Source organism: Giraffa tippelskirchi, chromosome 12, assembly GCF_054371585.1.
Source record: "Giraffa tippelskirchi isolate mGirTip1 chromosome 12, T2T-mGirTip1v1.2.pri, whole genome shotgun sequence".
Taxonomy (NCBI): Eukaryota; Metazoa; Chordata; class Mammalia; order Artiodactyla; family Giraffidae; genus Giraffa; species Giraffa tippelskirchi.
Window position 1 is genome coordinate 72,941,710 of NC_137286.1, and position 27,324 is coordinate 72,969,033.

General features: G+C 41.5%; 1 long non-coding RNA gene across 1 annotated transcript in view; it reads right to left on the reverse strand.

The window, feature by feature from the left end:
* Positions 1 to 526: 526 nt before the first annotated feature.
* The window catches only part of LOC145529725 (uncharacterized), a 45,702-nt gene continuing 18,904 nt past the window's right edge, over positions 527 to 27,324 (reverse strand). Inside the window, exons 2-3 of the long non-coding RNA XR_014071315.1 lie at positions 2,211 to 2,331; positions 527 to 965 (exon numbers count right to left, since the gene is read on the reverse strand). This is a non-coding gene — a long non-coding RNA (uncharacterized LOC145529725). The remainder of the gene's footprint in view (positions 966 to 2,210; positions 2,332 to 27,324) is intronic.

Below are 27,324 nucleotides of genomic sequence, written 5' to 3' on the forward strand. Positions count from 1 at the left end.
AGGTAACCACTATCTGGAAGATGCCATGTACATTACCTGAACATGAACATGAACATGCTGTTTTGCTTTCTAACAGGCACACACACGTTTTTGAGATTTACCCTCACTGAACATATAGCTCCACATATTTTACTCATTTTTATCTTTGAATAGTAATAGTGATGATTATGCTTTTTAGTGCTTTCTGCCAATTAGACTGTGCTTCAGTATTTTGTATGCATTGTCTCATTTATTCCTGACAATGGTGCCACAAGGGAAGCACCAATACTACATTCTCAAGAGGAAGAAGCTGGAGGTAGATGGTTAGGTGGGTCCTTGGAGGTCACAGCCTTGATCACAGGATATGATTTCAGAGCCCAAGACTCTAGCCTGCAGGCCATTCTGCCTGCTCTACAGACAGCCTCAAGCTCTCTGGTATAGACACAAATGGATTTAGGGAGACTTTTAAAAGAAGGAGAGAACCCAGATTGGCATCCTGGGTTCCCTCTTCTCAGCTGTTCCACCCGGCACACACCTAGCAGACAGCTTTAATCCTTTTTTTTAATTGAAGTATTGTTGCTATACAATCTTATGTAAGTTACAGGTGTACAACGTTGTGATTCACAACTTTCAAAGGTTATACTCCATTTATAGTTGTTACAAAATATTGACTCTATTTCCTGTGCTGTACACTGTATTCTTCTTGAGAGTCCCTTGGACTGCAAGGAGATCCAATCAGTCCATCCTAAAGGAGATCAATCCTGGGTGTTCACTGGAAGGACTGATGTTGAAGCTGAAACTCCAATACTTTGGCCACCTCATGCGAAGAGTTGACTCATTGGAAAAGATCCTGATGCTGGGTAGGATTGGGGGCAGGAGGAGAAGGGGACGACAAAGGATGAGATGGTTGGATGGCATCACTGACTCGATGGACATGGGTTTGTGTAGACTCCGGGAGTTGGTGATGGACAGAGAGGCCTGGCGTGCTGCAATTCATGGGGTCGCAAAGAATCGGACATGACTGAGTGACTGAACTGAACTGACACTGTATTCTTATATCTTATGTTATAGCTAAGAGTTTGGACCTCTTCCTTCCCTACCTCTATGTTGCCCCACTTCCCTCTCCCCACTGGTGATCACTAAGTTTGTTCTCTATATCTGTGAGTCTGCTTCTTTTTTGTTTCATTCACTAGTTAGCTTCATGTTTTAGATTCTGCAAGTAAATGAGATCATACAGTATTTGTCTTTCTCTGCCTGACATTTCACTTAGACTAGTGTCCTCCAAGTCCATCCAGGTTGCTGCAAATGGCAAAATGTTGTTCTTTTTTATGACCAGGTAACATTCCGTTGAGGCAGCATTACTCTTAAATGAGAAAACAGGGGCTACTAAAACTGCAAAACAAAGGTTGAAGGGGGACATGCATGCTTAGCCATCAGCCATGTTTTTGTGGAATTTTTTTCTTTTAATCTGAAATCATGTGCAAAAGGGATACTGAGACCAGAAATTGTAGCAAGAGTTGGGACAGAGGAAGCCCTGCTCCTGGGGGTCTGTATTCACCCTGGTAAAGGGGATGACAAGACGACCACAGTTACATTAGAAAGTACCATCCTTTTAGTGCATGGGCCAGCCTGGTCTTCCTCCTTGACAAAAATATCTCTTCCACCTCCATAAAGTGCATGAGATTCCACCAATAGAAATCCTTCCAGGTCATGAAATGTTTTAGGTCTTTAAGGGTTCTTTTAACAACATTCAAATATCCCTCTGTATGAAATACGGGACGTGTTTTTCTACTATTTGGGCTTTTGTGAAGATCACATAAATAACTCATCAAAGGTGCCAAGCCAAGGGCCTATCACATTCATGGATGCTCAATACATTTTGATTCCTTTTCTTTTTTTTTTTGAATACAGGAACTCCTGGTGGGGCGGGGAGAGAAACACTTTCGAACGACACCTGGGAAGGGAGCATGATTGAGAGGGGGTGGGGCTGAGTTACTTTGCAGAACACAGTTGCCTGAGAAGAGAGGAGTATAAGATGGTAAAGCCCCATTCATCCTCAGGATTGTTGCTCAGGGCAGACCTGACCTGAAAACCCATCCTTAATCCAGGACACCCTTGAGGGTTATGTGAATCCCTTGGTGGGCTTGTCAAAACACAGAAGTCTGTGCCTACCCCCCAAGCATTTCTGGTTCAGGAGACCAGGATGGGGCCTGGGGATCTGCGCTACTCACAAGTTCCCAAGGGATGCTGATGCTGCCGGCTTGGGACCACGCTGCATTGCCTGAATCTCCTTCCCATAACTCAAAGATTCTCTGTAATCTTTCTCTGGATTTTCCTTAGAAGCAATTCACTCTGACAGAGCAAACAAAAGATAATTTCAGGCAACCAGAATGAGTCAAAAGCAGATCTCAGTGATAGGAACAAGCCAAGATACACCCAAAGATTTCATGTGATGTATTCTCTTAATATGAAAACTCGGCACACAGATTTTTATTTTTAGATTTTAAGCTGGATGGGCAAATTCCCCTCCCTTACCTCTTTTGAGACTATCACTCTCTTCCTAGGTTTATTTTTTGACAGGAACATTTTCTGAGCAGACAGCTCACTTTCTGAGGGCTCTCAGGTGTCAGAGGGCCTGGTCTTCTCATCTGACACAGCTCTTCTGGGCTCTGTCCTGGGCATCAGGCCTTCTTGGTACTATCCCTGCATCATTTCAGAACTGTACTCTATTCCAATCTTCTCAGTTTATACAAGCAAAGTCACCTGCAAGAACACTGAGAAAGAACCCACCTGGCAGTACACAAAGCCCTAGAAATAACATCTGGGGAGGACCCTGGTTTGAACTCAGTCTGTGCCACTCTTCAGCAGCCTTCATTAAGCTTCAGACAACAAGACCCGGGGCATGCATCAACCCCTGCCAACCTCAACTTTCCTTTCTATATAGAATGGGTATCAAAATACTTGCTGTCCCATAGAAAACAAACTTTGAATTATTGGAAAGAGTAGGGGTCAGCTATTGTTATCAGAAAAGGGGAGGCTGTCGCAGAATGAAAAACACTGTAACCCTAGAAGCTCTACAGGCATCTCAAGAGTTAGGCAAAAAGGTGTTCCCTTTTATAAAGAGAGGAACGAATAAAGTTAGAAAGAAAGATGTGGGGAAGTGGGGCAAAAGGGACATGTAATGGGGACAGCAGATCAGAGAACTGTTCTCCCTGAGGACAGGGCTGGAGTCTCTGAGCCCTGAAGACCACTTCCTGCCTCTCTTTTCTTACTGTTGTTCCCATTTCTCTTTTTCTTCTCACCTCTTAAAATAAATTCTTCCTGGAAAAGAAAAGTCACGCTAGTTCCAAGTCACTCTGGCAGAAACAGGTTTGAAATATTAACTTGAATCATGCAAAAAAATTAAATTTATTTATTACCCAGCTGAGTTGGGAGACTGACATGCATGTGTGTGTGTGTGTGTGTGTGTGTGTGTGTGTGTGTTCTTTCCTTAATTCTACATCTGTCATGTCTGTGGTTTCACGAAACAATTAAAGCCCTGAGAATATGCTTAGAAGGTATAGTCTCTCCCTTGGCTGCCCTGCGTGAATACAGAGTTGTATTCACTGTGATGTATCTTCCTGCCAATTGAGGCTAATAAATAAAACTTATCACTTTCACTCCATAACCCAGAATTACTCAAATATGTCCTTGTCAAAATAAACTATATTGAACAAGCTCTGGTTTAAAAAAAAATGTAGTTTCCCCCCCTTTAATCAAGAAGAATTTCCCTTCTGGAACATTGAACAGCAGCAATATAATCAGAACCAACACAGAGAGGCACTTACTCACCTTTCACGCAGCTCCTTGGGTCGCTCTCAAGTCCCCTCTTCTGGAGCCTGATCATTTCTCTGTGATCAGGTCAGAATTTTTATGAGTTTGACTAAAGTCTTATGAGATCCAGAGCTCAAGGAAAAAAGATAAAATGACCTTTAAAAGTCACACGTTAAAACAAGGGTTAGCGTGAATGCCTCATGATTCGACCTGGCAATGTTTGAGAGTAAACATCAAAAAGTGATGTGACCAATACATCACGATTGTTTTCACTGAGATTCTGAAGTATGTGTTACTCTAAGTTTGTTTAGTCAGACATTGAAAGCAGAGTCAGTAGGTTATGTCACAGATAACATGACTTTAGTGCAAAGTGGATGAGGTATAAAGCTTTTGTGCAAAGTGGATGAGGAGAATAGATACATGTACATGTCTGGCTAAGTCCCTTCGCTCTTTACTTGAAACTAACACAACGTTGTTAATCGGCTATGCATGCATGCTATGTCGCTTCAGTCATGTCTGACACCTTGCGACCCTCCAGGATCCTCTGTTCATGGGATTCTTCAGGCAAGAATACCAGAGTGGGTTGCCATGCCCTTCTCCAGGGGATCTTCCCAGCCAAGGGCTCGAACTTGCATCTCTATGTCTCCTGCATTGCAGTCAGTTTCTTTACTATCTGAGTTACCAGGCCTCCTACATGACTGTTATGTCTGTCTTAAATTGGATATAGGAAGCTGTGGATTACAAGATTTCATAAAAGTCAATTCAATTGATTTAATGGGAAAGGGTGAGATATTAGTGGTTATGGGATATCTCAGAGAGAGAGTCTTCAAATGCAGGACTGTACTAAGTTCACTCTGGAAAAGAAAAGTCATGCTATTCCAAGGCAAGATGGCAGTTTGCCTCTTCTTGTTCCACTCTCAAGCATTCCGAACAGTCAGGAAAACAGCATGATATCCTGCAAGGGAAATGCCCCTTGACAAGTCCAAATTTAGACACCAAATTTATGTTCATAAAGAGGCCATTCCTAATATCTGAGTTTTCTCTGAGAATGTTAAGGAAGAGGTGTCTTCTGGCAAAGCAACTCCAGTCCTGCACACAAGAAAGCTAGACATCTTTGAGGACACATGCTGATGGGAGAAAGAGACCCAGAACTCAACTTAACATGGGATATCACATTTGTAGGATAAAACCGGGTCATCCACCCAGTGTAGGCTAAAGAAGGAACTACAGTGAGAAGGTTCTGGGACAGGGAGTCCAACTGGAGTAAAGAATCTGGTACAATGAATGCATGTAACCCACAAGAAGTGCTTACTCAGATTCATGGTACCTCTGAACTTTAGAATTAAAAGTACCTTGAAGGTTATATAATTGTGATTCTAGTCCATGGTATTCTGTTTTGGGTCAAACACCAGTCTAGATACTGCTTGTAAAGACACTTAAAGCCATGATAAGATTTAAATCGGTGGGCTCTGAGAAAAGTTTCCCCTTTGCAGTGTGGAGGGACCTCATCCAATCAGTTCAGTTCAGTTCAGTTCAGTCACTCAGCCATGTCCGCCTTCCCTGTCCATCACCAGCTCCCAGAGATTGCTCAAACTTGCGTCCATCGAGTTGTTGATGCCATCCAACCATCTCATCTTCTGTCACCCCCTTCCCTTCCTGCCTTCGATCTTTCCCAGCATCAGGGTTTTTTCCAATGAGTCAGTTCTTCGCATCAGGTGGCCAAAATATCCATCCAATCAAGGGAAAGCCTTAATAGAAGAGACCGAGGTCCCCTGAAGAAGAAGGCATTGCACCTCTGGAATGCCTTCAGACTCATACTGCAGCATCGAATTTTCCCTGCTTCACAATCACATGAATCAATTTTTGCAATAAGTCTTTCAGTCTCTCTCTGTCTCTATCTTTCTGCCTCTCTCTGCCCCTGTTTCTCTGTCACTCAGTCTCTGTTTCTTTCTGTTTGTCTGTGTGTGTATGTTTACATATTCTATTGCTTGTTTCTCTGGAGGAATTAAGCCCAACAACCAGGAGGTTAATAATGATTATATCTATCTGTCCAGTCGCTCAGTTGTGTCCAACTTCTTGTGACCCTATGGACTGTAGCCCACCAGGTTCCTCTGTCCATGGAATTCTCCAGGCAAGAATGCTAGAGTAGGTTGCCATTCCCTTCTCTGGGGGATCTTCTCGACCCAGGGATGGAACCCAGGTGTCCCGAATTGCAAGCTGATGCTTTACCATTTGAGCCCAGTTTGCTCAAATTCACATCCATTGAGCCAGTGATGCTATCTAACCATCTTATCCTCTGCTTCCCCCTTCTCCTCCTGCCTTCAAACTTTCCCAGCATCAGGGTCTTTTTCAATGAGTCAGCATTTGACATCAGGTGGCCAAAGATTGGGGTTTCAGTTTCAGCATCAGTCCTTCCAATGAATATTCAGGTTTGATTATCTATTTAACAAATGAGAAAACTGAGGGCTGGGGAGGTTCAGAGGCTTCTCAAGGGCCACCCAGTTACTTGGCAGGATACCTGGGGTGTGGTTCCCTGAGCTGTATGCTCTCTTTCCACCGTGTACCTCTTAAGAGCCTAACACTGGAATAAAAGAGTTGTATGGTTTAAAATATGATAAAAACCTACTTGATATTGTAGCTTTTCAGTAATTAGAAAGTTGGACTATCAACAAGAGACCCATGGTAGCATAGCTGAAGCCCTGAGAAAGAGCCTAGAATTTTTAAGAACTTAGTATACAGTAAAGGGAGCACCACCAAAACAGGAATAAATAGATGATTCACAACTGGTGTTTAGAAGCTGACTGTTTGAAAGAGAAAATTAAGTTAGTTCTTTCTGTCAAACCTTACACAAATTAGATCCTGGATGGAATATGAGTTAATAAAAAATTAAATAAATCATAAATGACTCTAAAGGAAAATATTTCATCCATCCAGACAAAAGAGCTGCTTTGTTCAGTCTACAAGTAAGGCAAGATATCAAAAAGAAAAAAATTCTCTAGATTTCAAAGTTTAAAAATTCAATTTCTATTCATTTCAAAACTAAAATTAAAAGGTAAAAATCTTAAATGGTTATTGATCTTTTCAAATTTTCTATATGAATTAACTGAAAATTCATGTTCTCATAGAAAATTGCTATTTCACTTATAGTTTCAAGTTATTAGCATAGAGTTATACAGTTTTCTCTAAACATTTTCAAATGTCTGTATTTCTCATCTTTACATGCGAAGAGTTGACTCATTGGAAAAGACCCTAATGCTGGGAAGGATTGAAGGCAGGAGGAGAAGGGGACGACAGAGCATGAGATGGTTGGATGGCATCACTGACTCGATGGACATGGGTTTGGGTAAATTCTGGGAGTTGGTAATGGACAGGGAGGCCTGGCGTGCTGCGATTCATAGGGTCACAAAGAGTAGGACACGACTGAGCGACAGAACTGAACTGAACTGAAACTCCTTATTATTTAAAGAATTTGTTCAAATAAATATGAAAAATATTCTGGCACACTCACTAAAAAAAAAAAAGAAGAAGAAGAACAAAAGATATGAATGAGAAATCCATAAAAGAAAAAATTCTAATCGCCAATAAGTACATCTTTAAATGTTCTGTTCCAGGTTAAAATGTTCACATCAGAAAGAAGTAACTGAGATCTCATTTTCTATCTAGGAAGAATTGAAAAGAGTAGTAATATGCCACTTAGGAAGCAATATACATTCCCACACACTATCCAAAAGCATGTAAATTAGTATAACTTTCTGTAGGAAAATGTGATAATCTGCATCAAAATCTTTGACTCAGCAATTTCGGTTTTACAATTTATACTAGGGAAATTAGCTATGTTTGCAAAGGTAATGCACAGGGACATTTCAAAATGCTGTTTTTAACAGAAAAAAAAAATGGGGTCAACACAAATACTAAACAATGGGAAAATGGATAAGCAAATCATGACTTACCCACAAAGACAGAAACCTGTAGTTAGGTTGTGAAAAAAATCACACTGTAATAGCATCTGTGTGTGTACCTAGACTCTTCTCAGAGCCCCACCCCTGACCTTGGACTCACTCTCCCAGACAGACTCCCTGCATAAGCCCTGGCACAGGTTCTCTTTCGAGGATGTAGTCCCAACTGAGAAAATTGTGTGTCATTTCCTCTTGAGAATGCAGGCTTCATGGCTCTCCAGAAATTCACTTGTCATCTTCAAAAAAGCCCTTCATTAAAGCACTCCCATTAGATGGCTTTGTACCTAAAACCTTAGTTTGGGCAGACTCTGCCTTATTTCTGACTGAGTTGTTAGGTGGCATCAGTCCATCTTATTATTATTATTATTTTGCCATAAACTCCCTCCTCTTTATTCTACATGACATCTGATACTTTCTTTTTTTTTTTTTATAAATTTATTTATTTTAGTTGGGTGCTAATTACTTTACAATATTGTAATAGTTTTTGCCATACATTGACATGAATCAGCCATGGGTTTACATGTGTTCCCCTTCCTGGACCCCCCACCCACCTCCCTCCCCATCCCATCCTTCTGGATCATCCCATTGCCCCGGCCCTGAGCCCTTGTCACATGCATCGAACATGGAATGGTGTTCTGTTTCACATATGATAATATACATGTTTCAATGCTATTCTCCCAGAACGTCCCACCCTCACCTTCTCCCTCAGAGTCCATAAAATTGTTCCATGCATCTGTGTCTCTTATTCTGTCTCGCATATAGGGTTATCGTTACCATCTTTCAAATTCCATATATATGCATTAGTATACTGTATTGTTGTTTTTCTTTCTGGCTTACTTCACTCTGTATAATGGGCTCCAGTTTCATCCATCTCAGTAGAACCGATTCAAATGTATTTTTTTTAATGGCTGAGTAATATTCCATTGTGTATATGTACCACAGCTTCCTTATCCATTCGTCTGCTGATGGACATCTAGGTTGCTTCCATGTCCTGGCTATTGTAAACAGTGCTGCGATGAACATTGGGGTACACGCGTCTCTTTCAATTCTGGTTTCCTCGGTGTATATGCCCAGCAGTGGGATTGCTGGGTCATATGGCAGTTCTATTCCCAGTTTTTTAAGGAATCTCCACACTGTTCTCCACAGTGGCTGTACTAGTTTGCATTCCCACCAACAGTGTAAGAGGGTTCCCTTTTCTCCACACCCTCTCCAGCATTTATTGCTTGTAGACTTTTGGATAGCAGCCATTCTGACTGGTGTGAAATGATACCTCATTGTGGTTTTGATTTGCATTTCTCTAATAATGAGTGATGTTGAGCATCTTTTCATGTGTTTATTAGCCATCTGTATGTCTTCTTTGGAGAAATGTCTGTTTAGTTCTTTGGCCCATTTTTTGATTGGGTCGTTTATTTTTCGGGAATTCAGCTGCAGAAGTTGCTTGTATATTTTTGATATTAATTGTTTGTCTGTTGCTTCATTTGCTATTATTTTCTCCCATTCTGAAGGCTGTCTTTTCACCTTGTTTATAGTTTCCTTTGTTGTGCAAAAGCTTTTAATTTTAATTAGGTCCCATTTGTTTATTTTTGCTTTTATTTCCAATATTCTGGGAGGTGGGTCATGGAGGATCCTGCTGTGATTTATGTCGGAGAGTGTTTTGCCTATGTTTTCCTCTAGAAGTTTTATTGTTTCTGGTCTTACGTTTAGATCTTTAATCCATTTTGAGTTTATTTTTGTGTACGGTGTTAGGAAGTGTTCTAGTTTCATTCTTTTACAAGTGGTTGACCAGTTTTCCCAGCACCACTTGTTAAAGAGATTGTCTTTTCTCCATTGTATATTCTTGCCTCCTTTGTCGAAGATAAGGTGTCCATATGTGCGTGGGTTTATCTCTGGGCTTTCTATTTTGTTCCATTGATCTATATTTCTATCTTTGTGCCAGTACCGTACTGTCTTGATGACTGTGGCTTTGTAGTAGAGCCTGAAGTCAGGCAGGTTGATTCCTCCAGTTCCATTCTTCTTCCTCAAGATTGCTATGGCTATTCGAGGTTTCTTATATTTCCATACAAATTGTGAGATGATTTTTTCCAGTTCTGTGAAAAATACCATTGGTAGCTTGATAGGGATTGCATTGAATCTATAGATTGCTTTGCGTAGTATACTCATTTTCACTATATTAATTCTTCCAATCCATGAACACGGTATATTTCTCCATCTGTTTGTGTCCTCTTTGATTTCTTTCATCAGTGTTTTATAGTTTTCTATATATAAGTCTTTTGTTTCTTTAGGTAGATATATTCCTAAATATTTTATTCTTTTTGTTGCAATGGTGAATGGTATTGTTTCCTTAATTTCTCTTTCTGTTTTCTCATTATTGGAGTATAGGAATGCAAGGGATTTCTGTGTGTTAATTTTATATCCTGCAACTTTACTATATTCATTGATCAACTCTAGTAATTTTCTAGTAGAGTCTTTAGGGTTTTCTATGTAGAGGATCATGTCATCTGCAAACAGTGAGAGTTTTACTTCATCTTTTCCTATCTGTATTCCTTTTATTTCTTTTTCAGCTCTGATTGCTGTGGCCAAAACTTCCAAAACTATGTTGAATAGTAGTGGTGAGAGTGGGCATCCTTGCCTTGTTCCTGACTTTAGGGGAAATGCTTTCAATTTTTCACCATTGAGGATAATGTTTGCTGTGGGTTTGTCATATATAGCTTTTATTATGTTGAGATATGTTCCTTCTATTCCTGCTTTCTGGAGGGTTTTAATCATAAATGGATGCTGAATTTTGTCAAAGGCTTTTTCTGCATCTATTGAGATAACCATATGGCTTTTTTCTTTCAATTTGTTAATGTGGTGTATTACATTGATTGATTTGCGGATGTTAAAAAAAACCTTGCATTCCTGGGATAAAGCCCACTTGGTCATGATGTATGATCTTTTTAATATGATGTTGGATTCTGTTTGCTAGAATTTTATTAAGGATTTTTGCATCTATGTTCATCAGTGATATTGGCCTGTATTTTTCCTTTTTTGTGACATCTTTGTCTGGTATTGGAATTAGGGTGATGGTGGCCTCATAGAATGAGTTTGGAAGTTTACCATCTTCTGCAATTTTCTGGAAGAGTTTGAGTAGGATAGGTGTTAGCTCTTCTCTAAATTTTTGGTAGAATTCCGCTGTGAAGCCGTCTGGTCCTGGGCTTTTGTTTGCTGGAAGATTTCTGATTACAGTTTCGATTTCCGTGCTTGTGATGGGTCTGTTAAGATCTTTTATTTCTTCATGGTTCAATTTTGGAAAGTTATACTTTTCTAAGAATTTGTCCATTTCTTCCAAGTTGTCCATTTTATTGGCATATAGCTGTTGGTAGTAGTCTCTTATGATCCTTTGTATTTCTGTGGAGTCTGTTGTGATCTCTCCATTTTCATTTCTAATTTTGTTGATCTGATTGATAAGCCATTAGCCAGACTCATCAAGAAACAAAGGGAGAAGAATCAGATCAACAAAATTAGAAATGAAAATGATACTTTCTTAATTACATAGCTACAGAGTGACTGCTCTGGACTAGCTGGGCCCATTAGCTGGAGCCAGCAACTGAAATATCAGAGGAAGCCTTTTAAACCCAGAGTAAGTGGGAAATTGTCTTTCAGGAAAATAATCCATTGTGACCTATGCAATGAGGCAGCAGGAACTTGCCAGGTCAAATCATCCACAGTTTACCCTCCTATTCGTGGAGGAGGTGCAGTGCAGCCACGAAGGGTTTGAAAGTCTCCAGCCATATGTCCACTTTGCAGAGTGAGAGTAGAGTAAAGGCCACTGCCAGCCGTGATGGATAGGCTTTCATCTTGAAGTTTCCTCGGGATACTTCAGAGCGGCTGATCAGATGTCAGCAAGATGTAAGAGCTGGATTTATTTTTACTGTCACAATGATGGATTTTTGCTTCTCTTTCCAGTGGCCCTTATTATCAAGAGCACAAACCCAATTTGAGAGAGGCAGAAAGGCCTTGAACTTGGAATGATGACCATCAACCCAGCGTGCTTTCTCCCATTAGTGAGTTTCCTAGAACACTGAACTTACCATGAATCACACTATTGTCTGCCCTTCCCTCCTATTTGAACTCTGGATGTTCCAGTATTGACTGGTAAATTCTCTGGCCATGGAGGAACCACCCAGCCTAACACACATTTACCTAATGAACACACACACAGGGATTCAACAGGCCAGGAGCTGTTCTCAGCCCTTCACCATTGTCGACTCACTCAGTCCTAACAACTCCTTGTCAGGTATACTTTGTAGGTCCCACCAACTGGGGTTAGTGGGTAGTTTATTTCCTTATATCTTATTCAAACATCACACTCAGCTTCAGATTTGCTTCCCTGCTGCTAGTCTCTCCATTTCCTCCACCCTTCATTCTGTTTCCAGAATGTTCTTCTGGCCCCCAAACCTTCAGTAGCCCCCTCCCCCAACTGCCTATGCAATAAAAGTTATATTTCATGAAAACCTCCTGTCTCACTCCCCCATCACATTCACTGCGATAAATCAGCTTCCCTACACTCAGCTGCAATAAATTATTCAGCATCCCTCTGAAAAAGCCAGCCCTGTAATATCAACATGCCGTTTCTTTCTCTCTTGGGATGGATTTCCCGAGAAACTCTGAGGCAGAGATCTGCAGGCAAGATGTCCCATGGAGAGTTCTCTCAAGGACATTTGTAAGGAAAAACAATTAATCTCGAAAATATACAAGCAATGGAGAAGGCATTGGCACCCCACTCCGGTATTCTTGCCTGGAGAATTCCATGGACTGAGGAGCCTGGTAGGCTGCAGTCCATGGGGTCGCTACGAGTTGGACACAACTGAGCGATTTCACTTTCACTTTCCACTTTCATGCATTGGAGAAGGAAATGGCAACCCACTCCAGTGTTCTTGCCTGGAGAATCCCAGGGACGGCGGAGCCTGGTGGGCTGCCATCTATGGGGTCGCACAGAGTCAGACACAACTGAAGTGTGTTAGCAGCAGCAGCAGCAGCATATAAGAAACTCCTGTAGCTCAATTCCAGAAAAATAAAGGACCCAATCAAAAAGTGGGCCAAAGAGCTAAACAGACACTTCTCCAAAGAAGACATACAGATGGCTAACAAACACATGAAAAGATGCTCAACATCACTCATTATCAGAGAAATGCAAATCAAAACGACCATGAGGTACCATTTCACATCCACCAGAATGGCTGCTATCCAAAAGACTACAAGCAATAAATGCTGGAGAGGGTGTGGAGAAAAGGGAACCCTCTTACACTGTCGGTGGGGATGCAAACTAATACAGCCACTATGGAGAACAGTGTGGAGATTCCTCAAAAAACTGGAAATAGAACTGCCATATGACCCAGCAATCCCACTGCTAGGCATACACACTGAGGAAACCAGAATTGAAAGAGACATGTGTAGCCCAATGTTCATCGCAGCATTGTTTACAATAGCCAGGACATGGAAGCATCCTAGATGCCCATCAGCAGACAAATGGATAAGGAAGCTGTGGTACATATACACAATGGAATATTACTCAGCCATTAAAAAGAATACATTCGAATCAGTTCTAATGAGGTGGATGAAACTGGAGCCTATTATACAGAGTGAAGTAAGCCAGAAAGAAAAACACCAATAGAGTATACTAACACATATATATGGAATTTAGTCAATCGGTAAAGATAACCCTGTATGAGAGACAGCAAAAGACACACAGATATATAGAACAGTATTATGGACTCTATGGGAGAAGGTGAGGGCTGGCTGAAATGGGAGAATCGCACTGAAGCATGGAAGTTATCATATGTGAAAGGAATCGCCAGTCTAGGTTCGATGCATGATACAGGGTGCTCGGGGCTGGTGCACCTGGATGACCTGGAGTGATGGGATGGGGAGGGAGGTGGAAGAGGGCGTTCTGGAAGGGGAAAACATGTACATCCATGGTGGATTCATGTCAATGTATGGCAAAACAAATACAATAATGTAAAGTTAAAAAATAGATAATAAACTAATTAAAAAAAAAAAAACTTTGGTTATCCAGTGTCTCTGTAATCTCCCTAAGTTTAGGAAAGTCTGTTGTATGAATTCAGATGGGAGACTACCTCACCAGCCATCAATAAAGACTGAGTAAGCAGTGATTATTTCTATGCAAGGACCCTGGCATGCTTACTTAGATTTCCTTAATAGAAATATATACATTGAATTCATAAATAACCATGATAGCTTTCTAATGGGATTACTTTCAGGTGCCTAGTTGGGCATGCAACAACTTTCGGATCCTTGAAACTGGATTAGGAAAGAACTATCTCATTTCTTTTTTTATGTTAATTTTCATTCAATGCTTCCTTGTTAACTTCCAAGTTTATTATCCCCCCACCCCCCCCCACAACTGGGATGTCCGAGAAAATAATGTGACACAACTTAATGCTGAAACTGCTAAGAACCTGAAGTTAGTAGTTTGTGGTGTGTCCAGCAGATGTCACTGTATTTCCCTTGACTTTTAAAAATATAATAATATATGTAAATCTGACTGTTCTGTTGTTCACTTTAAGCTTATACAGTGATGTATGCCAGTTATATCTCAATAAAGCTGTGGAAAATAACCCTCAGCACCTCTGTGAGTTGGATTTGATGCCCCAGGCACCTGAGTATACATCTGAAGATCCATGGACCCAGAGGAAAATCATTCACATAGAGGCAGTGGTCCACACCAATGCCGTGAGGATGGCAGAATGGCTGCAGCAGTGAGAAACAAGCATGAGACCAGCAAGGACTGACAGTTAACGTGATCACTCTGGCTTCTGTGTTAACAGTAGGGCGCGGTGGGGTGGTGGGTCGATGGCAGAGGCAGGAGGACTAAATAGGGGCTCATGCAATAATCCAGATGAGAGATGGTGGTGTCTCAGATCAGAGTGGGAGCAGGAACAAAGAGCAGAGGTCAGATTCTGCATATATTTTAAATATGGAAGGAGGAGAATTTCCCAGTGGGTTGAAAGTAGAATGTGAGAAAAGTGAGTTTTCATTGAAATGAAAGAGCACAGAAGTCTAGTTTTGGACATGCTGTGTGGAGCTTTCTCTCTCGGACATCCCAGTAAAGATGTTGGGCAGGCAGCTGGATAAGGGTCTAGGGTTCAGGAAAGAGGAGAAGAAAAGATGTAAACTGAGGAGTCAGCATCATAGGGATAATGTTTAGAGCCATGAGACCAAGTGAGTTGAAGAGATTGAGTGTAGGTGGTGAAGAGAAAACCAAGGACTGACCTGGGCCTCTTCAACACTATCACTGCTATAACACCCAAGTCCAAGGTGACCATGGGGATGTCTGGTGTGGTGGTGGCACTAGGGTCAAGACATAGTGACTGCAGCCCCTCAATAGATGCTTATGGGGCAGGATGTAGGCTATGGTTCCAGCTAGTTTCCCTGTTCTTTTGTGTTTTCCCCTCTCTGGTTTCCCAACCTTCCTGTCTGTTATCCTTTTAATTAACTCGCTCCCTGTCTAAGTAAGCCAGAGTCTTAGTTGCTGCCTATAACCAAGAACCCTCATCAAAGCCTCATAATTCATCTGAGTTTATTTTGCTAGTAAACGGTAAGGCCATACTGGAGAAAGATGGTGTCTGTCATCAAACGAAAGACTTGCTTTTAAGCACTAGATGTGTCACAGCTATATCCCCTTAACTATAAATGGTTAAGTTTTAGGGTGAAATTCTCCAAAGAGACGTTTATTACTGCAATATCATTCTTGTAACAAGTTATTGTCACTTTGTAGACTTCAGCTTGCATGCGTGCATGCTAAGTCCCTTCAGTCATGTCCAACTCTTTGCAACCCTATGGACTATAGCCCACAAAGCTCCTCTGTCCATAGGATTCTCCAGGCAAGATCACTGGAGTGGGTTGCCATTTCCTCCTCCAGGGGATCTTCCTAACCCAAGGCTTGAACCCTTGTCTCTTGCATCTCCTGCATTGGCAAGGGAATTCTTTACCACTAATGCCACCTGGGAAGGCTTTAGAGATATGATGAAATGATTTGAGATATGACTAACTTTCTACACATACCTGTATGCGTCCAGTCATTTTAGAGCCAGGGCTATGATATCTAAACTAGCATGGGACATAAAAGAAATTCATATATCAATGAAATATTTCCTTTGCTACTTTTTATATTTGCAATAAAATAGGAATTTGCTACTTCACAGGATTTTACCTCAGACTTCTTTTTGTTATTCTGATGACCTGATTATCTGTCCTATTTACTTGATGGCAGAATAATGAAGGGGAAAAAGAAAGAAACCCTCAGTTCAGTTCAATCGCTCAGTCGTGCCCGACTCTTTGCAACCCCATGAACCGCAACACGTCAGGCCTCCCTGTCCATCACCAACTCTTGGAGTCTACCCAAATCTATGTTCATTGAGTCAGTGATGCCATCCAACCATCTCATCCTCTAGTTGATTGTCAAAATAATTGAAATATGGCTTGAAACGTTAGTTCTATTTCTTTCTTTTTTTTTTTTTTAATAAATTTATTTATTTTAGTTGGGGGCTAATTACTTTACAATATTGTAATAGTTTTTGCCATACATTGACATGAATCAGCCATGAGTTTACATGTGTTCCCCTTCCTGGGCCCCCCACCCACCTCCCTCCCCATCCCATCCCTCTGGGTCATCCCATTGCCCCGGCCCTGAGCCTTTGTCTCATGCATCGAACATGGAATGGTGTTCTGTTTCACATATGATAATATACATGTTTCAGTGCTATTCTCCCAGAACGTCCCACCCTCACCTTCTCCCTCAGAGTCCATAAAATTGTTCTATGCATCTGTGTCTCTTATTCTGTCTTGCATATAGGGTTATCATTACCATCTTTCAAATTCCATATATATGTGTTAGTATACTGTATTGTTATTTCTTTCTTTACATATGAAGCATCTTTAGTTCTCCTGAGATGTCCTACCAGAAAATCTCAAAAGAGAAAAGAAGATGTCCCTGTATCTCTATTATTCCCGTTGGTTATTACAAAGTAAATGCTGTCAGATGAATGAATGAATAAATATATAAATAAACAAATGTTTGTGGGTTCCGTGCAAGGTGGCATTTCCTTTGCATATCTATCCTCCACATTCACATAAGAGAACCAGGGACATCACAGGCACCTTCTGTTACAACCAAGAATTTCAAAATAGTTTCCAACAACACACACTATGGCTCTCCATGATGCACCAACGACCTTGGAAGGGTGGAAGCCCACGTCCAGGGTCTGTTCAGGACAGAGATGGCCTTGCGTGGATAGGCCTGGCAACCAGGAGCCTGTCACCCATGGGGGAGGCTGACAAGTAAGCTGATTATGTTTATCAGACTGAATGAAATAAGTAGTATGTGAAAAGTTGATATAAATTATTCTAGAGGAAGGAGCAAGTCGATCTCATTGTGGACAATGACAGAGGAGTGAAAGCCTTTATCTGGAGTCCTGATATGAGTAGAGGAATTGTGGTGCTGTGTATTTATTGATCTACTTATTCATTCACATATTCACTCACGTAACAAGTATTTATTCAGTGCCTACTATGGGCAGACACCATGATGTTCCTCAGGGGTGCAAAGATGACCCATGTGAAGCTCTGCCATCAGGGCTGACATCCCAATGAGTGGAGATCACAAACAAATAACAAATATTATTTCAGCTGCTGCTGTTCAGTCGCTCAGTTGTGTCTGACTCTCTGTGACCCCTTGAACTGCAGCACGCCAGGCCACCCTTTGACAATAGTAGTCTAGAGATTAAAGCAAGGCAAGGGGGTAACGAGTGAGCTGAAGCGGCCTGGGCACCATCTCAGAGGAAGTAACATTTGGGAAGAAGACACTGATGAGAGAAATCTCATCGTGCAGATTTCTAGGTGGCAGTAAGGAGGCTGTTTTTTTTTTTTTTAAATAAATTTATTTATTTTAGTTGGGGCTAATTACTTTACAATATTGTAGTAGTTTTTGCCATACATTCAAGTGAAGTCAGAAATACTTGAGGGTTTTCAGAATTGTGGGATGATGTGGAATGGATTCATTTTTAATAACCATATGGGCTGCTGTGGGGAGCTGACTGCAGGGAGCAAGGGACTGGCTGGGAAGACAGGGAGGTGTCAGGGTGGTCCAAGCTTGGGGTGCTTAAGTTGGCACAAGACTGATAGTGGGAAGGAGCCAGAGTCAGACCTGGGATGAGTTCTGCAGAGAAAGCAGGTGGTCAGAACCCGTTCAGGAGTTGAATATGGAGAGGAGGAGGGCAGGAGGATATGAAGGTGGCTTCCGAGTTGAGCTGAGCCAGTGCGAAGTGTATTTGAGTGGGTTGGGATGGAGGAGAAGCAGATACAAGATGAGTCCGTCAAGAGGTGCCAATACTTATTTCACAGCTGACTTCCCCGGTGTCTCAGTAGTAAAGAATCCGCCTACCATGCAGGAGATGCAGGTTTGATCCCTGTGTGGGGAAGATCCCCTGGAAGAGGAAATGGCAATTCACTCCAGTATTCTTGCCTGGGAAATCTCATTGACAAAGGAGCTTGGGGGGCTACAGTCCATGGGATCACAAAGAGTCAGACACGACTGAGCATGCACACATTCTATCGCCAAGGATCCACTGGTAATTCTACAGCAACTGTTATTTTGTGCTACAAACATTTGTCTAAAATTTTGAGAACAGTAAAATGAAGAGCAAGTATTTTAGGCTGAACAAATACCCCCAAAGAACAGGATTGGTGTGACTCATGCATGTGTGCTAAGTCGCTTCAGTCATGTCTGACTCTGCAACCCTATGGACTGTAGTCCTCCAGGCTCCTCTGTCCATGGGATTCTCCAGGCAAGAATACTGGAGTGGGTTGCCATGCCCTTCTCCAAGGGATCTTCCTGACCCAGGGATCGAACCCAAGTCTCTTATGTCTCCTGCATTGGCAGGCAGGTTCTTTACCACTAACACCACCTGTGACTCAGGAACTGTAAATAAGATAATATGACCAATCAACGGAATGTGCCAGAGGATGCAGAGGTCAGTGGAAGCTGGCAGAATCTGTCAGAGCATGAGATTGGAAGAGGCCCCTACACTGATCTCTGTTTTGAAGATGGTGAAGATTCACCAGATGTTTTGGGGTTAGAAGAGGGACATCAAGCCATATCAGTTTTAGAAGAGTAACTGTGATGAAAGAGTAAACAGATAGACTGGAGAATGGATCTACTTAAACCAGAAAGTGTTGCAGTAGCTCAAGAGAGACATAAGTAAAGGTGCAAAGATGAGAGGTCTAGTGTATGAAAAGGAAAGGAAAATGCATTTCCAAAGAAGACTTGGGAGACTCCACTTCTCAGTTCGTGCCCAACAAAGAAATGCTCTTTGTTTCCATCAGAAGACATGTTCATAAGAGCCCAAGCCAGAAATCCACCCAAATGCCAGCCAATGTCTGAAAAACAGAATTGAAAAGTAAACTGTGGTATATTAAACAAAGGGACACTCTACAGCTGCTACATATACTGGTGATTTAAACAGCCGATTAAACATAATGTTGAGTGAGAAAAGCCAGACTTTATAAAGCATATGCTATACAATTCCACCCGGGGAGAATTCAAAAGCAGGCAAAACCAACGACCCGGTTTCATTTCATTTTACTCCACTTAATGCTCTGTGGTGACCTGAATGAGAAGGAAGTCCAAAAGGGAGGGGACATTTGTTTAGGGGCTTCCCAGGTGGTGCTAGTGATAAAGAATCCCTCTGCCAATGTGGGAGCTGCAGGAGATGTGGGTTCAGTCCCTGAGTCGGGACGATCCCCTGGAGAAGGAAATGGCAACCCACTCCAGTATTCTTGCCTGGAGAATCCCATGGACAGAGGAGCCCCGAGGGCTACACTCCACAGGGTCACAATGAGTTGGACACAACTGAGCACAGATAAGAGATATGTATATGTATGGCTGATACATTTTGCAGTAGAGTAGAAACCAACACAACACAGTAAAGCAAATATACTCCAATAAAAATTAATTTAAAAAAAAAGCAGGCAAAACCAATCTATGGGGTTAGAAGTCAGGAGAGGGGTAGCCCTCAGGAGAGGGGTAGTAGTTAGGATGAGGAAACATGGTGTTTTCTGCAGTGACTGTTAATGTTTTGTTTCTTCATCTCAGAGCTAAACAGGCATGTTCATTAACAGTGCTTGTATTCAACACCGTGTGTCAGAGTTTCTGAACAGCCTCAGTGATAAATGAGTACAACACGATGATTTTCTGTAACACAATAATATTGACCTTCCATCTCCATCCTTCACTGGCAAGCATTAAGCGCCAGGTCTTCCAGATTCATCCTCAACTGGGCTGAGAAAATCCCTGTGGCTAGAGAAAACTCTTGGACAGAGAGTAATGAATGATTGCAGGAAGAGGACCTCAGAATACACAGAAAGATGCTTATCCAGAGCTAAATGATAGTATATAATGAGAAACTTGAGTCTGAATTGTCCCTAGCATTTATAACCCAGGAGTTTGTTATAAATAAATAATCTCTATAATCAAATAAATATGGCCACATATTCTCAGATACTCCTTTCATGAAGAGGTCAGTTCTCACTCTTTTCCCTTTCAGACTGGGCTGTGCTTGGTGAGTTGCTTGACCAATGACAGAATGTGGTACAATTGATGTTCTGGGACTGAGGGCTGAACTTGCATATGTGAATGCTTTCAGCTATCACTCGTGATGTTTGAGCCTCACCCTAGAAGCTCTAAATCACCATGGAATAAATCTGACTGTCCTGAGACTGCCTTTTGGGCTATGCCATGTGTAGGTGTTCTGTTCCAGTTTCCCAGTGGAGCTCAGCCCTCCAGTGGCCTCAGACAAGATGCCAGATGAATGAGTGAGGCTACCTTGGGCCCTCCAGAGTAGCCCTTCTGCTAGATGGATAACAGAAAGTGAATACAGGCAATGCCACGTGACACAGAAGAACTACCCAGATGCACCTATCCTGAAGTATCTAAGGAATTATAAGATATGATAGACAGTTAATTGTGTTAAGCCAATGAAGAACGGATTATTTCTCGCATGCGTGTATGCTAAGTCATTTCAGTTGTGTTCGACTGTTTGAGATACCATGGACTGTAGCTCACCAGGCTCCTATGTCCATGGGATTCTCTTGGCAAGCATACTGGAGTGGGTTGCCATGCCCTCCTCCAGCAGATCTTCCTGAACCAGGGATCAAACCCACGTCTCTTCCATCTCCTGCATTGGCAGGCAGGTTCTTTACCGCTAGCACTACCTGGGAAGCCTGGGATTGTTTCTTACATATAATTAAACCACTGGAATCGTCGAGACCATGAATCTGGTGGAATGTTGGTCTCTGGCACATGGGACCACACAGCACTATTGGATTCATTTAGAATAAAGCAGCTTCAAAAATTTTCCTTTCCAACTCCAATTGCATTCTTTATTATCTGAGAAGAAGGAAAGGTTGTAGCTCAAATTTTCTTGCTTTTGAAAGCAGTGAACACTAGCCTCACACAGTCATCAAGCTCCCATTTGGGAGAGTAATTTATGGTTGGTTTTTTTTTTTTTTTCTGCTGTTAACCTTTGGGTTGGTTTTTTTACTTAACAGATTGGCTACTATGGAGTCAGTTTCATATTTCCTTTCTGTGACTCATTTAATAAAAAACTAGGAAGGAGTACACAGAAATATTTTGCCTGGTTCACAATCTCTCATTCACCGTGGCTTCCTGAGTCATAACTCGTTTAATTTCACATACAAATATCATAAAACTTTCTATTAGTCAGCACCCAGTGTGCCTGAGTGCAAGGAAGAAGGCTCCTCACTTCACCCAAAAGAGTTAAAAGTTCTCTTTCTTTTCACATTCGCAGAGTGTAGGTAATTTTCCATTTGTAGACAAAAGCACACCCTTAAAAGTGAAGAGGGTTTCTAACTCATTTTCCACTCCTCTTGCTACATCTAACATAAAGGGAGGAGGAACAACAGCAATGACAATAAAACTAAGATGCTTTTACAAAGATTCAGTCCCACCTTGGAACTACAGGGAGTGGTTCTGTTTATCCCACATGACAGCCCTGAGTTTCAAGGTTTGAAACTCACGCTAGCTAACATCTGTGACAGGACCAGACCTCTCCAACTCTAATGTTCAGGCTGCTATCATGTCTCTCAAAACCCGAAGAAAGACTGAACACCAGGATTCAAGGGACCTTTTTTTTTCATTAACCTCTTGGAAAACCATGTCTTCATGCTGATTTTGGTTGTAAATCCCCTACTGCTTGTGCTCTCTCTTTTCCAGGTGCTTCTGAGAGACAACCATGCTGTTCTTTCCCCTTGGGTAGCACGTCACTGCACAGCATTTCAAGTTTTGGCCTCTTCCCATATGTGTCTGTGTCACTCTTGTAACATCTCATCAGTTTATTGTTGTATTAGCTATTTTTTCACCACATGTGTGCTACTAAAGCAGTCTTTGAATGTTTGTGAATGAATACATGAATCTACCAATAACCCACTGTTCCTTAGGGCAGTGTGTGTGTATGTGTGTGTGTGTGTGTGTGTGTGTGCGTGCGCGTGTGCATGCTAAATCGTTACAGTCATGTCCGACTCTTTGCGACCTCATGGACTGTAGCCCGCCAGGCTCCTCTGTCCATGGGATTCTCCTGGCAAGAATACTGGAGTGGTTTGCCATGTCCTCCTCCAGGGGATCTTCCAGACCGAGGGATCAAACCTGCATCTCTTATGTCTCCTACACAGACAGGTCAGTTCTTTACCACTAGCACCACCTGGGAAGCCCTCCCAAGGGCAATACTTGACTAATAAATGGCAGCACTGGGATTCAAGCCCCAGTATGTTTGACTAGCACACCAAATTGCCTCACAAACTGTCTTCGTCTTGTACTCTGAGCACCTAGCTCGTATCCTAACACAATGTCGATACACGATAAAAAATTTAATAGAAGAAAAACAGTAAATCAAGTATCTTTTCTTTATGACTTAATATAGTCCTATTAAGCAAGTTGACAGCAAAATCAAGGGTAAGATCAGTGAATGTTTTAAGTGATTCTCTGTCAACTGCTTCTGTTTCAAAATAACAAGATCCAAGAGTACATGCAATAAAATTTTAAATATTAGCTGAAGGTGATGAAAGAGCACTGGGTCATGAAGCTTCAGAGCTTCAAGTCAAGTCCTTATCTCTGAAGGAAACTCATGACTACTCCGGGCTGTAAATTCCTCACCTGGATGATCATTGCCACCTCTCAAGTCCTGGAGTTCTGTAAACCTTAAAAAATGGCTCTGGAATTATCTGGAATTTCTCGTGGCAGTTGAGTGTAATGGGAAAGAGCAGGTAAAATGTACAGACCCAAATACTCGTATCTGAAATCTTGTTGAAATGATCATGCATGCAAAAGGGAGCCGTGGGTTCTGGAGAAAATCCTCAAATTTCGTCATATTGTGGCCCCTCTACTGAAATGGCGGGCACGATGTTCCAGCCACACGGTGTCCAGAATGACAGCGGGCAAGTCTTCATAGCCCCCTCTTAAATGGAGCGGATTACATTCACCACATGAGGGACTATTTGTGGCACTGCCCTGACACGGAGAGACACATGGATTTACACACAGTGTTGGGAACCAAGATAAAGAAGGAACAAGTGTTTTCTTTCTACAAACACAAGATACATGATTTAAAATAGTGTATCATGAAAACAGAAGACAAAGAGGGCAACAGAGGATGAGACGTTTGGACGGCATCATTGATTCGATGGACATGCACTTGGACAAACTCTGGGAGATGGTGAGGGACAGGGAAGCCTGGTGTGCTGCAGTCCATGGGGTCGCAAAGAGTCATACATGACTTGGTGACAAAACAACAACAACATCATCATGAAAATAGTTTTTTAACCTCTACGTATATACTACTAATAATAGCAGTAGCAAATATCAGGAAATTTGATAAACTCTCCCCTCAACTTTTCTTGTTCAATCAAGGTCTTTTTGGATTTTCTCAAATTTCTTTTTATAAATAAACTTCATCTTCAGACTTGAGTGGCCCTCATGGTGTCATGTTTCAATTCGAGTTTCCCAGAAAGCAAAGAAGTAGAAAGTGTATGCCTTAAACACAACAGGCTAATGGCATTATAATCATGTATAAAAGACACTAGAAAACAATTACACAGCTAGTGACATCTTTAGTAACCCATCAGGGAGTCAAATGATAGCTTGTGTCTTTACTGAAATGCAAGCAAAGCCTATCTTTATATCATATCTACAATAGTGTGAATACATTAATAAAATGACCAAAAGTTCAATAAGAGAAGGCCTAGAAAATTACAGTACATCATACCCTATGATATTATGTCACAGAGTAGTTACAAACAACCATAAGAAATGGGAAAAGGTGTTTACAACACAAAGTTAACTGAAAACCACAGAATATGAAGCCAACAACAGTTGGGTTATTCTACAAATACCTCTATAAAATATATATGCACCATATGTAATATACATAAGGATCAGAAGAAAGCACAACAGTACAAAATAATTGACACCTTAGGGTGAGATCATATTTCTTCAGCTAAAAGGGGCACCTTCCTGAGACATCCCAGGCAGTTCAGTGGCTAAGACTCGGCACTTCCACTGCTGAGAGCATGAGTCCAAACCTTGGTGAGGGAACTAAGATCCCATGTGCTGTGAGGTCAGTTCAGTTCAGTCACATAGTTGTGTCTGACTCTTTGCAACCCCATGGACTGCAGCACGCCAGGCTTCCCTGTCCATCACCAACCCCTGGAGCCTACTCAAACTCATGTCTATTGAGTCAGTGATGCCATCCAACCATCTCATCCTCTGTTACCCCCTTCTCCTCCTACATCCAATGAGTCAGTTCTATTCCAGTGAGTCAGTTGCTCACATCAGGTGGCCAAAGTATTGGAGTTTCAGCTTCAACATCAGTCTTTTCAATGGATATTTAGGATGGACTGGTTGGATCTCTTTGCAGTCCAAGGGACTCTCAAGAGTCTTCTCCATCAATACAATACAAAAGCATCAATTCTTCGGCGTTCAGCTTTCTTTATAGTCCAACTCTCACATCCATACATGACTATTGGAAAAACCATAGCTCTGACTGATGGATCTTTGTCGGAAAAGTGATATCTCTGCTTTTTAATATGCTGTCTAGGTTGGTCATAGCTTTTCTTCCAAGGAGCAAGCATATTTTATTTATTTATTTATTTATTTTATTAAATAAATTTATTTATTTTAATTGGGGGCTAATTACTTTACAATATTGTAGTAGTTTTTGCCATACATTGACATGGGTTTACATGTGTTCCCCTTCCTGGACCCCCCTCCCACCTCCCTCCCCATCCCATCCCTCTGGGTCATCCCATTGCCCCAGCCCTGAGCATTTGTCTCATGCATCGAACATGACTGCAGTCACCATCTGCAGTGATTTTGGGGGCCCCCAAAATAAAAAATAAAATCTGTCACTGTTTCCATTGTTGCCTCATCTATTTGCCATGAAGTGATAGGACCAGATGCCATATCTTAGTTTTCTTAATGTTGAGTTTTAAGTCAAAATTTTCACTCTCCTCTTTCACTTTCATCAAGAGGCTTCTTAGTTCTTTGCTTTCTGCCATAAGGTTGGTGTCATCTGCATGTCTCAGGTTATTGATATTTCTCCTGGCAATCTTGACCCCAGCTTCTGCTTCTTCCAGCCCAGCATTTCGCATGATGTACTCTGCATATAAGTTAAATGAGCAGGGTGACAATAAAATGCCTTGACATACTCTTTTCCCGATTTGGAACCAGTGTGTTGTTCCATGTCCAGTTCTAACTGTTGCTTCTTGTCCTATATACAGATTTCTCAAGAGGCAGGTCAGGTAGTCTGGTATTCCCATCTCTTGAATTTTCCACAGTTTGTTGTGATCCACACAGTCAAAGGCTTTGGCATAGTCAATAAAGCAGAAATAGATGTTTTTTCTGGAACTCTCTTGCTTTTTCGATGATCCAACAGATGTTGGAATTTGATCTCTGGTTCCTCTGCCTTTTCTAAATCCAGCTTGAACATCTGGAAGTTCATGGTTCATATATTGCTGAAGCCTGGCTTGGAGAATTTTGAGCATTACTTTGCTAGCATGTGAGATGAGTGCAATTGTGCAGTAGTTTGAATATTCTTTGGCGTTGCCTTTCTTTGGGATTGGAATGAAAACTGACCTTTTCCAGTCCTGTGGCCACTGCTGAGTTTTCCAAATTTGCTGGCATATTGAGTGCAGCACTTTCACAGCATCATCTTTAAGGATTTGAAATAACTCAACTGGCATTCTATCACCTCCACTAGCTTTGTTCATAGTGATGCTTCCTAAGGCCCACCTGATTTTGCATTCAGGATGTCTGGTTCTAGGTAAGTGATCACACCATCGTGGTTATCTGGGTCATGAAGATCTTTTTTATATAGTTTTTCTGTGTATTCTTGTCACCTCTTCTTAATATCTTCTGCTTCCGTTAGGTCCATACCATTTCTGTCCTTTATTGTGCCCGTCTTTGCATGCAATGTTCCCTTGTATATTTAATTTTCTTGAAAAGATCTCTAGTCTTTCCTATTCTATTGTTTTTCCTCTATTTCTTTGCATTGATCACTGAGGAAGGCTGTGTAGCAGGTCAAAAATGTAAATAAATAAAAGGTGCCTTCCTTCCCTTCGTAATATTGTCTGTGTAACAATTTTATATGGAAGGGGAAAATGGAAAATGAATCCCTTCTAATTGAGTTCAGAAAGCTGGTTTAAGACAGTCGGTGGACAGAGTTAAAATTGGAGGCTTTGAAGCCCTGTGCAGTCAGAAAGCCCAGCGTCAAAGATGCCGAACAAATATCCTGTGATTAGAAAAAACCCTGTCATACTGCTCTTCTCGCCTAACAATAACAAAAATGGCAATGAAAACTATGATGTAAATGGCAATGAAAACTATGATGCAAAAAATCTCTCTCAGTGGTTGAACTTCATCTTTTTTCTTAAGAAATGATCCCAGAAGCATGGGGTTACTTAGGCGGAGATGCCCTCTCTGCTGGCTAAATTCTGCACAGCAGCAATCGCTAACCTCCTTATTATTTCTGAAATGTCACTTGGGACAAGCAGAAGACCAGTGAACATCTAGAGGAATGGTAGATATGGGGCCAGGTGGCCTGCAGATCCTACCAGCCTAACAAACTGTCCTAAGAGAGAAAAATAATAATAATAATAGTAAGAGGAAAGTGAAGAAAATGTACTCAGTGTTTTGTGTCTTTTCTTTCATGAGTTGGGGTTTCTATTCACGGAGTTCCTTTCATTTCACAAGGTGAGACGCAGGAGACCCATGAAATGGATAAAATCTTCTGACGAGATCCCTCTGCTCCTGTCTCCCCCATGAGGAAGCATTGCTCTGATCCTCCACAAATAGATTTTCTCATTTCTATATAAAAGTGTTTGCTCCAGCTACAGAAACTGAACAAGGGCCCCCATGGACAGGCCCTATGGCAGGGTCTCCCCTTTCTTTTAAAAGCCTGTCTGGATAGGAGGATGACTGCCTGTTAAAATGTTTTCTAGATTTTTTCTT